The sequence below is a fragment of the Rhea pennata genome, chromosome 1 (assembly GCF_028389875.1).
Source record: "Rhea pennata isolate bPtePen1 chromosome 1, bPtePen1.pri, whole genome shotgun sequence".
NCBI classification, from domain to species: domain Eukaryota; kingdom Metazoa; phylum Chordata; class Aves; order Rheiformes; family Rheidae; genus Rhea; species Rhea pennata.
This window is the reverse complement of record NC_084663.1, coordinates 118,619,431-118,632,027: the sequence shown is the minus strand read 5'-3', so window position 1 is coordinate 118,632,027 and position 12,597 is coordinate 118,619,431.

Sequence of the window (12,597 nt, the reverse complement as noted above, 5' to 3'; positions counted from 1 at the left end):
AAAATTTCATTATTTCAATATGTTGCTCACAGAAACAACTCTACTGCAGTTAAGATCAGATAAAATTATATTAGATTCGGGTTACATCATGCATGCGAAGTTATGATCAGTTAAGTCCCCTCACTCTTGGAAGGAAGTTGAGAAGGAAGAGCTTGGAAGTGAGGACAGTTTAGTAAACCATTTTCCTTCCAGTAATTTAGTGATGATCTAATCTCTCCAGTGATTCATGGGAGTGCTGTCAGCCCAGTGAGTCCATTTCACAATAGTTAGCATTTCCTGTAGGTTTATGGAGTTGTTATTTATTCCCTTGACAATGAGGGAATATCATCACTTTGTAGCTAAAGCTATATAAGCTGCCAGCAGTGGAAAGCTGGGAGTGGGGAAAAGGCATTTCCATCCCCAGTAACATCAAGGAGCTCATTTAGTAACCTGAACATAGAACAAATGTTGTGTTCCCTCATCAGTGTTCATGCATAACTCTTGACCTTGATGGCTGACAAAGATCCCATCAAAAATGCAGTTCACTCTACCTGCATGGTGAAATTATTTGATCAAGTAATCTTTGCCATTCTCAGGCCATTTGGCCTCTGGAGTCTGGATTGAATCCAGGCACGGCTCCTCATTTGGGATCGCTTGGCACTTAACCGCGATGCAGCTCCTGTGTCCAGCAACGCAACCGAAGCACTGGATGACACAGTGCAACTACCAGTCTCTGGAGTCCAGTAATGACTCCTCAGATTTCTCCCACAGTTTAAACTTACCCTCTACCGGAAACCCAGACAAATCAGGAGTCTTCAGGCTTTTGGCTTCCTACTTCATTGCAGAAGTTACATGGCAGATATAAGCAAGCTGATGCATAAAAACAGAAATGGGCTTCGAAGAGAATTTCTGATAGTGTCATTGCTTCAAAAGCCAAAACCAGGAGAATACTGGTCACTAGAGAAGCTCACTCTTCGTGAACACGAGACTTTTCAAATTAGCCCTCTTTTCCCCCGGAGGTCTTACAGTCCCTAGGCATGAAGCTCGTTTTTTTTCCTAACTTGGCCAGTCCTTCTTTTGACCCAATCTACTAAAACATCTTCTCCTCTCTTCTCCTGTCTCAAGTTTCATCCATTCTTTCTGCAGGACATTTTTGAAACCATGTTTTGGCCACTCAGGTTCTTGGTTTTTCCTTTAGCAAATTTCATCACTTCCTGAGAGATATGGAAAAAATGGCCCTTTTTAGTCCCAGGCAGCACCTCAATTTGTCCAAGTTCATTTGCAATAGCTAGCTGTCCTCTGGCCAGCTCTAGCACGGCAGGTGTGTGTTGGATGCTTTGCAAGCAAGATAAATACATGTTCAATGCGGTTCATGATAGAGCCATGTAGCCATAGTAAAAAACATACTCTAACTACTGAAAACTGGCCTATAAACTATATAGTCAGAGTTCCCAAAACTTCGTGGCTAAGCTGCCTTTCTGAAGTAAATTGCTCATTCTGCCTAAATAAATAACTAAATTTTGACCTGCAGAGTGTCTAGGATATTATAGAGTTATCTCACACTGTTCAGAGATCAAGATGTGAGCTCATGTTTCTGCATCTTTTAAACAACCGGAGGTATCATTAGCTACTAAAGAGAGCACAAAAAACTACTGATTTTACCATCTAAACTTTTAATCAAGTAACATAGGTCACAGAAGACAAGCACAAGAAAGTGGATTCTAAAAGTCAGTTTTGTAATTCATTCCCTTCTGACTTCCCTAGCTCCTCTGCACATTCTTGCTCTGATTTGGCATGCTGGATAGGTTTAAGTGCTCATTTGAAGAAGACTGATGCTGTTTGCAGAGTGTTTTAACATACTGGCTGCAAACTCATTTCCCATACTGATTATTACTATTTTTGATCCATCTTTAGCAATCAGACACAAGTCAAATATGGGACTTACATACTCAGTCCAAACACATCCATCTATGCGAAGACACAGAAGAACTGTCTGTAAACTCAAAGAGACAGAATAGCTGTCACTCCAAGCATTCCCAGTACGGTTTCTGATCTGATAAAAGATTTTTCAGAGTATAGTCATGATTTTTTAATAAAACTTGATAGTCAGATAGTAGGTATAAAACAATTCATGTTGAAAGGGAAAGATATTCAAACTGACCTAGGGTTAGTATGAATATTTGTTACTTTATTTATGACTGACCCTTGGATATTGAAATTGTTGAAAATGTATGACCTAGAGGAAATCATGTGGTTGACTTCCATGCTTGCAAGTACTTGCTACTGCATTTGAAACATTACCAAATACCAGGATATTCTAAGAAAAATATACTGTGAACCTCCATGTTCATTCAATAGCTTCACAGTATCATCACTAGACAATTTGTTGTTGTCTTTCCGTGAAATAGTTTGTTATTATTATCACATCATTAATTCCATGACAAATTCTTTAAAGATAGAAAATGCATGCATTTATTTCCTTTTCTGCATTGATATTTTGGATTTTTTTTTAACAGTGAAGCACTTATTGTACATATATTTTACATTCCTGGATGTGATCCTGTGCAACGTGCTTTAAGTGACCCTGCTTGAGCAGGGGGTTTGGTCTAGATGGTCTCCAGACGTCCCTTCCAACCTCGACCCTTCTGTGATTCTGTGCTCTTCACAAGGACTGTAACTTTCTTTTTCCTGGCACCAACAGCATGCATGCATTTTGCAATGTCAGTCAAATAAAAAGAAGTCTGAAAGAAGCAACATTTGAAGTCAGGTGCTGAGGGTGCTGAGGGTCAGAAAACATCATTCAAAAGTTATGGACTAACCAGTGCTGCTTTTTAACAGAATTTTTGACTTGTCTTTCCACTTTGGAAAACTGCATTATGCTTTCCTTTTAGCAGAGGCTCCTCTGGCTCCTTTTCTTCTATATTAGTAAACTGTACAGTTGACGCAGAGAGGGGGAAGAGAGTCATCATTGTCATTAAACTAGTAATATGTGATAGACACCTACCAAGGGCTAATGGGTAGCTAATAGAAATTGATACAGCTGACATTTTAAACCGTTTCTTCTGCAGAAGTCAATACACATAAAATTAACCTGTTTTCTGCAAACTGCAATCGACCGTTTTGGCAACTCAGTTCAGCTGATGAAGAGTAAAGCAGAGATACTTTTAAGAGCTTTTCTTTAAGAGCAAAACTCAGCATAAGGAGAACTGAAATTAGTAAAGGAAACCTGGGTAAAAAGACTGTCCTGTGCTCTCTCTTTTTAAATATCCTCTTTTCTGGTGTTTCAACACACAGAGGCTCAATTTAACAATCACAGCATTTTTTCACACCATGGATAGCTCTCTCTCTTCTTGCAACTAAACATCTTCAAAATATGGAATATATCTTAAGCTTCTTGGTAATACGTCTCTAATTTACTGGCACTGCACCCTCACATCTGGATTTGTCTGTGGACTTCCAAACATTTCTGTGCATCGAGGGACATAAAACGTTGCCAAACGCATTCATCCCATCTCTCCAACAGTTATAACTACTCTTATAATGGATAAAGGAGGAATAAAAATCTTGCTGATTGAGTCTAATTGAGTAGAAATAAAATAATGAGCTTATGTGAGTGGTGATCTTAGATTATATAAACGCCTTAGAAGCCCTGTTGAGTGGATTGTCACATCGGTAGCAAACAGCTCCAATGTCCTACCCAGAAAGAGGCTTTAGCATCTAGGTCGGGGTGTCTGTTATGTTGTATTAATAAATGCTTAATGGCTGTTACATCTGTACACAATCTCGGCACTATCAGCATTTAAGTCATACCTCCGGGAAATCCTATGAGATACCTAGAATATGGAAAATATTATCCTGTCCTGTGGTATCTACTGAGATATTTATGTGGCCCACATCACTGGCAGTCTCTCAAACACTAATGGATTTAGCTGCACAGCACCCTCAGGAGGGATGCAAGGATTGTTATCCTTGCTTTTCTTTTTTTTTAATGCATACATACATACACACACACATATATATATATATATATGTGTGTGTGTATGTATGTATAATGAGTCCTGAGCCCCTTGCAATGCAGGAGGCAGCAGGTTTGTGACTGAAGGGGGTTTCAGCCTTACCGTCAGCCAGTTCAGCCCGAGACCCCAGAGTTACCTGTCAACAGCAGGGCCCCACACAGGACCTGGGGAGTGGAGCACAGGCCACCGCTGCCTGAAACGGGATACTCGCGCAAGTAGGACGCTCAAGAGCTGGAGCTCCTGCCAGCCACCTGCGAACATCTCAGACACCAGATGGTGGCAGAGACCGAATCTGTGTCCCAGCTCACTGCCATCTACTGCAAACCTACCCTCTGTCCCCTACGAGGAGGAGTATTTCAGCAGAGGATGGGCTGGATTATCTGCTGCATCTGATTTTAACTTCAAAATATTCAATGGCAGCCAACTCCAGCTCACGTTTCCTCTGCACGCATGTGGAAAAAGCCACCTACAGCTCCCTGTAGGTTAATCACAGGATCCCAAAGGATGTAGTCAATAGCTCCTTTCCTATTTAAATGCAGTCTGAATTGGGTATTAACTACCTGCTGTGTTTGGCAGATCTCTTATTCCTAAAATAAATAACTGTATGAAAAGTCATAAACTCTATATTGGACTTTTTCATTAAAAAAAATATCAAAGTAATGTCAGGATTTTAGCAGCCTCACTTATTGCAGTAAATCTGGCTTCCACAGCTGTTCATGTTGTACTGTGTGCTTCAGCCAAATGTAGCTGCAGTCCAACATTTCCTTCTTAAGGTATCCCTTACCCAGAGCAAAGCCAAGTGAATTTTGGACCAGACTAGCGTGCTAGAAATTATGAATGTGCTCTTATTAGAGCAGGTTGCATGTTTTCCATTAAATATTCATTCAAATAACAATCCAGCAAAATGTTTGTCAAGATGATAGTTACTTTGGCTAAAAGAACACATTTTTCCCCCAGCCTCCACCAAAGCTGGCCTGTATTTATCACATCTAGAATCTGAGGCCATTAGTGAAGATCTTGCTTAAACTCGGCTGAGCTCCTTCACTGGTGCCAGATCCTGTTCTCCTGTTTTATAGCTGTACCATTTCAGAAATTATTTGGTTCTCACTAGGGACAATCCTTTTACAGGTTCCACTGCAGCTCATAAAAGGGGAGAAAGAAGATGGGGGAGGGGAGGGGAAGGAGAAAAAAGTAGCATTTTCTCCCCCCACTTGCTAAAACTCTGCTCGTGTTGAGCTGAACCCTTAAGAACGCCTCATAAAGGGACCGCATTTCGGTGCCATGGTTTTCACTACAGAACCAAGGTCACCTCCACTTCGCCGTCCACTCCAGCGGTGCCGTCACTCCGTTCTTACTAATGCTCCTTCACGGTGCCTTTCCCTGGCCCTCTCTCTTCCGTCACCAGCTGTTTGTGTTGACCTTTTCTCAGGTGTTTTTCCAGCCATGGAAGAACTTCTCTCTTCCTGGCTACAGGTGTCTTCTCCTGTCTTTTTCCCTCGAAGCCTCTGTCAAAAGCCTTCCTATGCTACTCTCATTTGAGCTGGGGAGCCGGAAAGCTCTTTTTCTTGACAGTCATTCGGTGGAAAGCAAACCTGGATCCTGTAGTGGGCTACGCAGGGTTGCAGCAGTCTCCCCCCACCCCAGCCTAGGCCGCTGCTTGGGTAGACACCAAGCTGTATTCCTTAACGCAGAGAACAAAAATACATTTATGACATACTACCTGAAGGCATTTGCTCTATGGCACTTTTCAGAAACGATGGTTTGTGAAAAATTCCGTGTCCTCAGTTACACAGAAAATATCTTTTTTTTGCTTTTTGTTATTATCTCATTTTATCTCTAATGTATGTTTCCAAAGCCTCAGCATCATTCGTGTATGTGGTCTGGGACATTTATGATTAGCGGTGTCACAGATCAGGTAGTACCACTGTTCCCTTTTTTTCTCCTGAAGTCAGGGATGTCAGCACGGGCCAAATATACAGCAAGTGTCATGTATATGAAGTCAAATATAACGAAAGAAAGATTTCCTCTAAAAAACAGAGAGCTTCAGTATTCAAGTAGAATTACATACCTTACTCTGAATCAAAAACAGAGCTAGCAAGTTTTTTAAACTAATAAAGACTAACAATATTGCCATCATGTGGCTACTGCGAGTAAATGCTCAGGCATGACCCTGAGTTTATCAAGTGCCAGCGAGCTTCTGAATTCTGCTGTTAAAATTAAGAAGCAATATTTTTTAAAGTTGTTTGTAGCTATTATTGAGTATAATTACCTCTGCTACCGTAATGATTGGTGCAGAAAGAAGGTGGGTACAATAGCCAAGGCTATGTTCCCCCTTTGATTGTGACCCTTATCCTCATGGATTCATAGCTCACATTTAACGATCCACTCCAGAATTAATCTCAAATTACCCAATCTCAAATTACAGTAAAAAATAAGTGAAAATCATCTCTCACTGCAGAAAGCAGTAACGAAGAAAAATGGACAAGCAGGTATTTCGGAAGCCCCTCTGTAGTCAAAATGGCTTGTAAATAAAGTCTTAGCATCCAAACTGCCAAATTACTTTACCTTATGCCAGCTATGATCATTTATTATTTTCAGAATGAAACCTGCGCAGTTTTAAGCATGTCGACTTTGTGAAAGGTGGAGGAAAAAAAAAATTATTCAGAAAAACAAGATCTAACTTGGTCTCTAGCAAGCACAAAGACAGAGTCTTCCAGGGGCTCCTCCGTGCTGGTACTGCAGTATGCTGAGCTGGACCCAGGCAGCTCTCGCTCCCTCGCCACCCTCGCCGTGGGGTGGAAGATGGGGTGCGCGGTGGGCCCCCCACTCCGTTCCCTGCACCAGCGCAACAAGCTCTTCTGCACTGACTGAAAAAAGGACAAGCAAAGGGACTTTCACAGCCTGTATCAAAAGAGTTGGGTTCTGCTGGTGATGCAAAATATAAATATAAATAAATAAATAAATATATACACACATATATACTATAGCTAACAGAAAGGAGGCTGACCCCTGTTGGCTCCTGGCAGGAGTTAATAAAAACACCATGGCTCAGACTTGCAATTTTTATAAGAATAGGAAGCATAAATAAACTTCACAATTCTCCCAGATTCCTTCAAACTCACAATGCCATTTCAAAAAATGATTTCCTACTTCTGAGGAATCTGATGAATGAAATGGAAACAACGCTCTATTTACTACCAGCACCTCTTCCAGCAACTAATGTTTACTAGGTAGTTGCAAAGTACTCTGATTTTCTTGGTTGAAGAACAATATCAAGGTATAGAGTGTGATTGTTCTTATATACTCTCCCAATACAGGTCATTCACCACTCTAAAAAAATGTATTGCGATGTCAGTAACACACCTTTGATTACTGCCCTAAATTACTGACATTTGTATCCAGACAAAATACTGCCAGACGAGACTATATTATTACTGCATACGTGAGAAACATTGATTTAGTTTGTTGCTGGCTCCAAATATTACCTTCTTGTACTAATTTATCATATTGCAGAGATACAACATTTTTGCAGGATCAAAACTCAAGTTTGAAGTGCTGGAGCAGAGAGCCAACATATTCTCTCTCTTTTGCCTGCTTGCAGATTAAATCCACACCTTTCACGTCCTACTATTTATCTGCAAGTATATCCAGCTGGTGCAATCCCAATGGTGCCAGGAAAAGGGAAAATAAAAGCATCCATGAGGCTGCTGCAGCTCCCAGTATGTAGGAGGCTGCTTACAGAGCTTTAGCTCGAAGTAAAATTTTAAAATAGCCCAATTAACCAAGCTAAGAAGATCACACAGATAGCCATTTCCACTTCAGTCTGGACTATTTCCATTTCCCTTAGCAAACAAGCTTAAAAATGACTTATTCCAATTTTGCTACAGTCAAAGCAAGAACACCTGCCCAGCTTTTTTATTTATTTATTTTGGCCATTTATTTTTAGTATTTATCAGCATCAATGTTGTGCCTAAGAATCAAAACAAGTGGAAGAAGAAACTACACAAGAGTGTAAGAGAAATAAGGCCTTTCAAAATAAGGATTTTCTAACTGAGAGTGAAGAAAACATGTTTAATGGAAATTATTAAACAAGAACATCCACATAGGCAAGAGCGCGTGTACGTCTACTTGAAGCATAGGATGAATCTGGCACCTCAGCAGACAGCCAGTTTCACATACACAGAGAGCACAAGGAAACTGCAAACGCTTAGGGAGCTTTGGGGAGTTAAGACAGACACCACTGAACAGCCCTTGCAGAAAAGATCCCAAGAGCTGCCCCATTAAAAGACAAAAACATGTTCTTCTCCTTCTGAGAGCACCAGGATCAGGTTTTCACAATCGCTGGACAAGCCCAGATTTATGAACAGTTTCCAGACAGAAAGCAAGCTGCAAACCTTTTTAATTATTCATGCTCTGAGAGGCAAAACCTCTCAGGTTGCAGGGCCGGAGGCCTCGGGGCCGTGGCTTTCGGGCTTCTCGGCCGAGGGGACAAGTGGACGGGTTCTCAGCAGTGCCACTGGGGTGCGAGTGGCTCTCAGGCTCAAGAGAGCCAGTGCCGGATGCCGCTTTGGCACGCACATGAGAGGGACCTGGCGGGGGAAGAACGGCAAATTGCAGCTCTTCAAGCAGGTGCCGAAGCACCCATGCTCCAGGCACCGGAGCATGCGGGTTGGAAAGGCAGCCCGGGCCGCGCTGCGGGAAGGAGGGCTCAGCAGACTGCAGCAGGATCACCGCTCCGCAGCAGAGAAGAAAGGGTTTGTTTGCACTCTTGCACCTCCTTTGCGGGGGCCAGCAGCCAAGGACGGGCCCGAGCACCCCGTGGCAGGGGAGCCTTGGCCCCCACAAGCTGCCTCTCTGCAGCCAGCAGCTCCACCAAGCCCTTGAAGGAAAAGTACGACGCAAATGGCAGTGCCCCAAAACCCCCCCCACGCGAGGAAGAACAGACTTGCTGCGTGGGGCTTCGGGCTAGTCGGGGAGAACGGTAATTGGTACCAAATGTGGGGCTTTTGCTTCAGAGCTTAGTGGCAGGCGAAGGGCAGCCACGGAGTGGCTGACTGGACTTTTGAGTAGACTTGGCTGGGACAAGAGCAGGCAAAAATACCGTGTTAACATAGTGGGGTCTTGTGCCTTGGATGCTCTTTGCCTGGTAGCCTTTCCTCAATACTAAAATTCACCTCAGTCTCTCCAGGAAAACTGCCGGGGCCTCCGGCTGGTTGCTTCCCAAATAGGGAGGTTCTACTGGATTTCCAGAGCCAAGCCCTTCAGGCTGGTGCAGCTCAGGGACATGTTTCGCCTTGACCCCAGACCCTAAGCAAGGGCAGATCGCCTGGGGAGCCTGCAATGCCGGCACCCGCTGGACTGGGCTTCAGACTGGCCTGACCCTGCCTGAGCAGAGGGGTTGGACTAGATGATCTCCAGAGGTCCCTTCCATCCTCAACCCTTCTGTGATCTGTGAGGCCCTGGCAATGCGGGCAGCACGGTGGAGGCCTTTTGGTGAGCCTGCAGTATTTTCTTCCTGAATCAGAGTTTTCTGCAGGAGCCTACTCTCCAATTGCCTTGTTCACTAGGTGGAAGAAAATAAAAAATAGTAACTTTTAAGAGAAAACAATAAAAAGGATATAAAGAATGTGAGAAATGTCTGCTACCTTGAGCAAAGGTGAGGTCCTGCCTACTTTGATAAGAAGCCAATTCCCTGAATGTTGTTGCCTGCGGGCAGGAGGCTGCAAAACCGACGAGTTTTGTTGTTTTAAAGAAGCTTTCACATTTTGGTGAAAAAGAGCAGTAATGCAGCGATAACCCGTCTCAGAAAATAGGCGCCCTGGGGAATAAAGACCCTCCCAGAGCTGAGAGTTGTCCACAAGAACCCCCAACAGCACAAAACTTTCTGCCTGCCACCTACTGCTAACACGGTTTTTCGCACTTTCCCATTCATCTCCCTTGTAAAAGCTTTTAGATGCCAACAGTATATTAATGCTGACCACATTAGTCTTCCACCTCCATTTATGAGCTCTTAGCTCTTCTGAAAATCTGGCCCTTCCGTGCAATGTTTGGGAATGACCCCTCTCCAGTTTCAAATACGTTTGTAATAGCAATTTGTCTAGAGAAATACCACAATGAAGTTTGCTACTGTCATGTAGCAATGATCTAGAGCATCTGAACTGCAACGGACAAATCATTCATAGCAGCAGGAAGAAAAATGAGTGGTGTGACAAGTAGAAAGGTTTAATACAGCAAATTCTGTTTAGTGTATTAACACATAACTCTGGCCCGTCTCTTCTTCCGCATTCACCGTTTATCATCAGCTCCTACAGCAGAGAAACACAAATACAATAGTTACCACGTTAAGCCTGTTTTCCTTCAGAAAAAAAGTTAATGTAAGCATATAGCATGTGTGTACACAATGTAGATTGCCTTTGTAATCCACAGGCAAATATCAACCACATTTGGCAAAAAGGTAGTGATTAAGTAACTGTAAAATTTGTTAATGTAGGCAGCTGGACAAAGGGGAAAAAAAGCATCAACAGCACAGAAAGCATAATGTCTGGCGCTCTAAGAATTAACCATTATTACACAACAGAAAGTCTTTCCAGGAAAAAGACAGTTGTAAATGCTGTCCTCTACATCTAAAAAGTTGCAAAATCTATTTGAAAACATTAGTGCTACTAGCCAAGCAAGGTCTATGAAACAAGGCCTCATTAGTTCACTAGCTCACAGAGGTATTGGGGTTTTAAAGTTGATGTACCTGCATACGTTTTTATTTAAGAGCAAAGGCTTATTATGATTCTAGCTAGCAACAGCCCAACAACGAAAAAAAAAAGAGATTTCATTGACTGGGCAGCCCTAAGCTGGTATGATGATGTTGTACAGTGGAACTAGCAAAAAGTACATTTCCAGGCAGGAAAAAAAAAAAAAAAAACTTAACTAGGGATTCGTACACGTTCTTGCTCTTGCAGACGACACATTTCATGCCCGAGGATTCCTTGTATCCTGCCCTCTCACCTGCCACCTCCATGACTCCACCTCTCTCCTAAGTGCCAGCAGCTTTGCATGATCCTCATCATCTTCATTTTTCTTTTCATTGGTAGGAAGATAAATAGCATGGCAGGGCAGCCTTTTAAATGAGATTAGGACAGATAAACTGATATTATTATATGGACACGTATGTAGTTAGCTGTTTTTTTTTGTCTTATGAATGGTGCATGCAAATATTTTTCTCTTCTTTTTTTGCTAGCTCTCGCTCACAACAATAGGAGCTACTCCTGGTAGAGGCAGCGGCAATTCCTGTGTACTACCAGTGCTATGTGTATCACTACTTGGGAATTCCTGCTAGACAACTGAGAGCTGGCTAAAGCTGGAGTATGTACTAACCTGACGGTCCTGATGCCTTCCAGGTCCTTCCTATTCCCTCTTCAAAGAGTTTTTCAACAGAAATGGTGCCTATGACATTCCTGGAAAGGTCAGGGCTGGATGTGGCCATACAGACTGATCATTTTACATTTCCTAACAGAGACTTGCTTTCCTTAACCAATTAAAAAATGTCATTTATAAGAAAATGAACCCCATCTTCTTAGAAGGAAGCTTGTAGGAGCAACAAAACCAATTTTGCTTGGTGACAATGTACATTTGTTATATAGATTTTTTTTTTACAACTCACTCTTAAAACGAACATTGTGTTTTATTTATCTTTGCTGATGCCTGCAGTTCTTTCCTCCGTAGCCCCAGGAGGAGGAATCCTGCAGAACAGTGACATCCAGTGGTAACTCTGCACTTTCTTTTTACGCAGAAGTCTCATGTGTTGGGCTTTTGCAGCCTGTACTCGTTCAACTGTTCATTGAACTTTTTGCAGCTGAACGATCATTCACCAACAAAATGAAAAAAGGCACATGGGTTAACTTAGCAAGCAAATTGTGTTTCTGACAAGAGTAAATGGTTACATGTTACAGATGCAGACATTTAAAATAAGAAAATCTGCAGAATGGGGACAGAGATAACTATGTAAAAGCTCTACTATCAAGACAGACAAGTACATACATATGTACATATACAATAAGACAACCAATCTGTAAAAGGAGAAATATCACTTGCCTATAATTTGGACTCTTTGAGATGTATAGGCCACACATATATTTACACTATCAGCCAAGGCAGAAGACTTTTTACCTATGCAGTAGCTGTGTTCATTCTCCCCCTTTCCTGGCCATTCTTTTTGGCCATTCTGACCTTGTTGTTAGGTCCCAACACAACTTTGTTGACAACCTGAAGGCTCCCATTACGACCTTCCTCATACTGAAAATGTGCTGGATATCCTAAGCCTCAGAAGCATGAAGTAAAACACAATTCCCCCCATTGGAGGTGGGGAGGAGTGTGTGTGTGGGATTCATCCCTCTAGCTAGGAAGTCGAATCATAGAGAAGTAGCTACCCTTACACAGTACAAGAAAAGCAAGCGTGAGGCAACAGAAGAGGTTGTCTGAGGTTCTTAACTGCACCCACAAGGCTTTTACCTGAAGAAGAATGTCTGCAAGGTGGCTCCATGGTCTGAAGGTGCTTTAGGTCAGTGGAAACTCTGGTGCTCTTCATAAGTAATAGCTCTGACATTAGCCT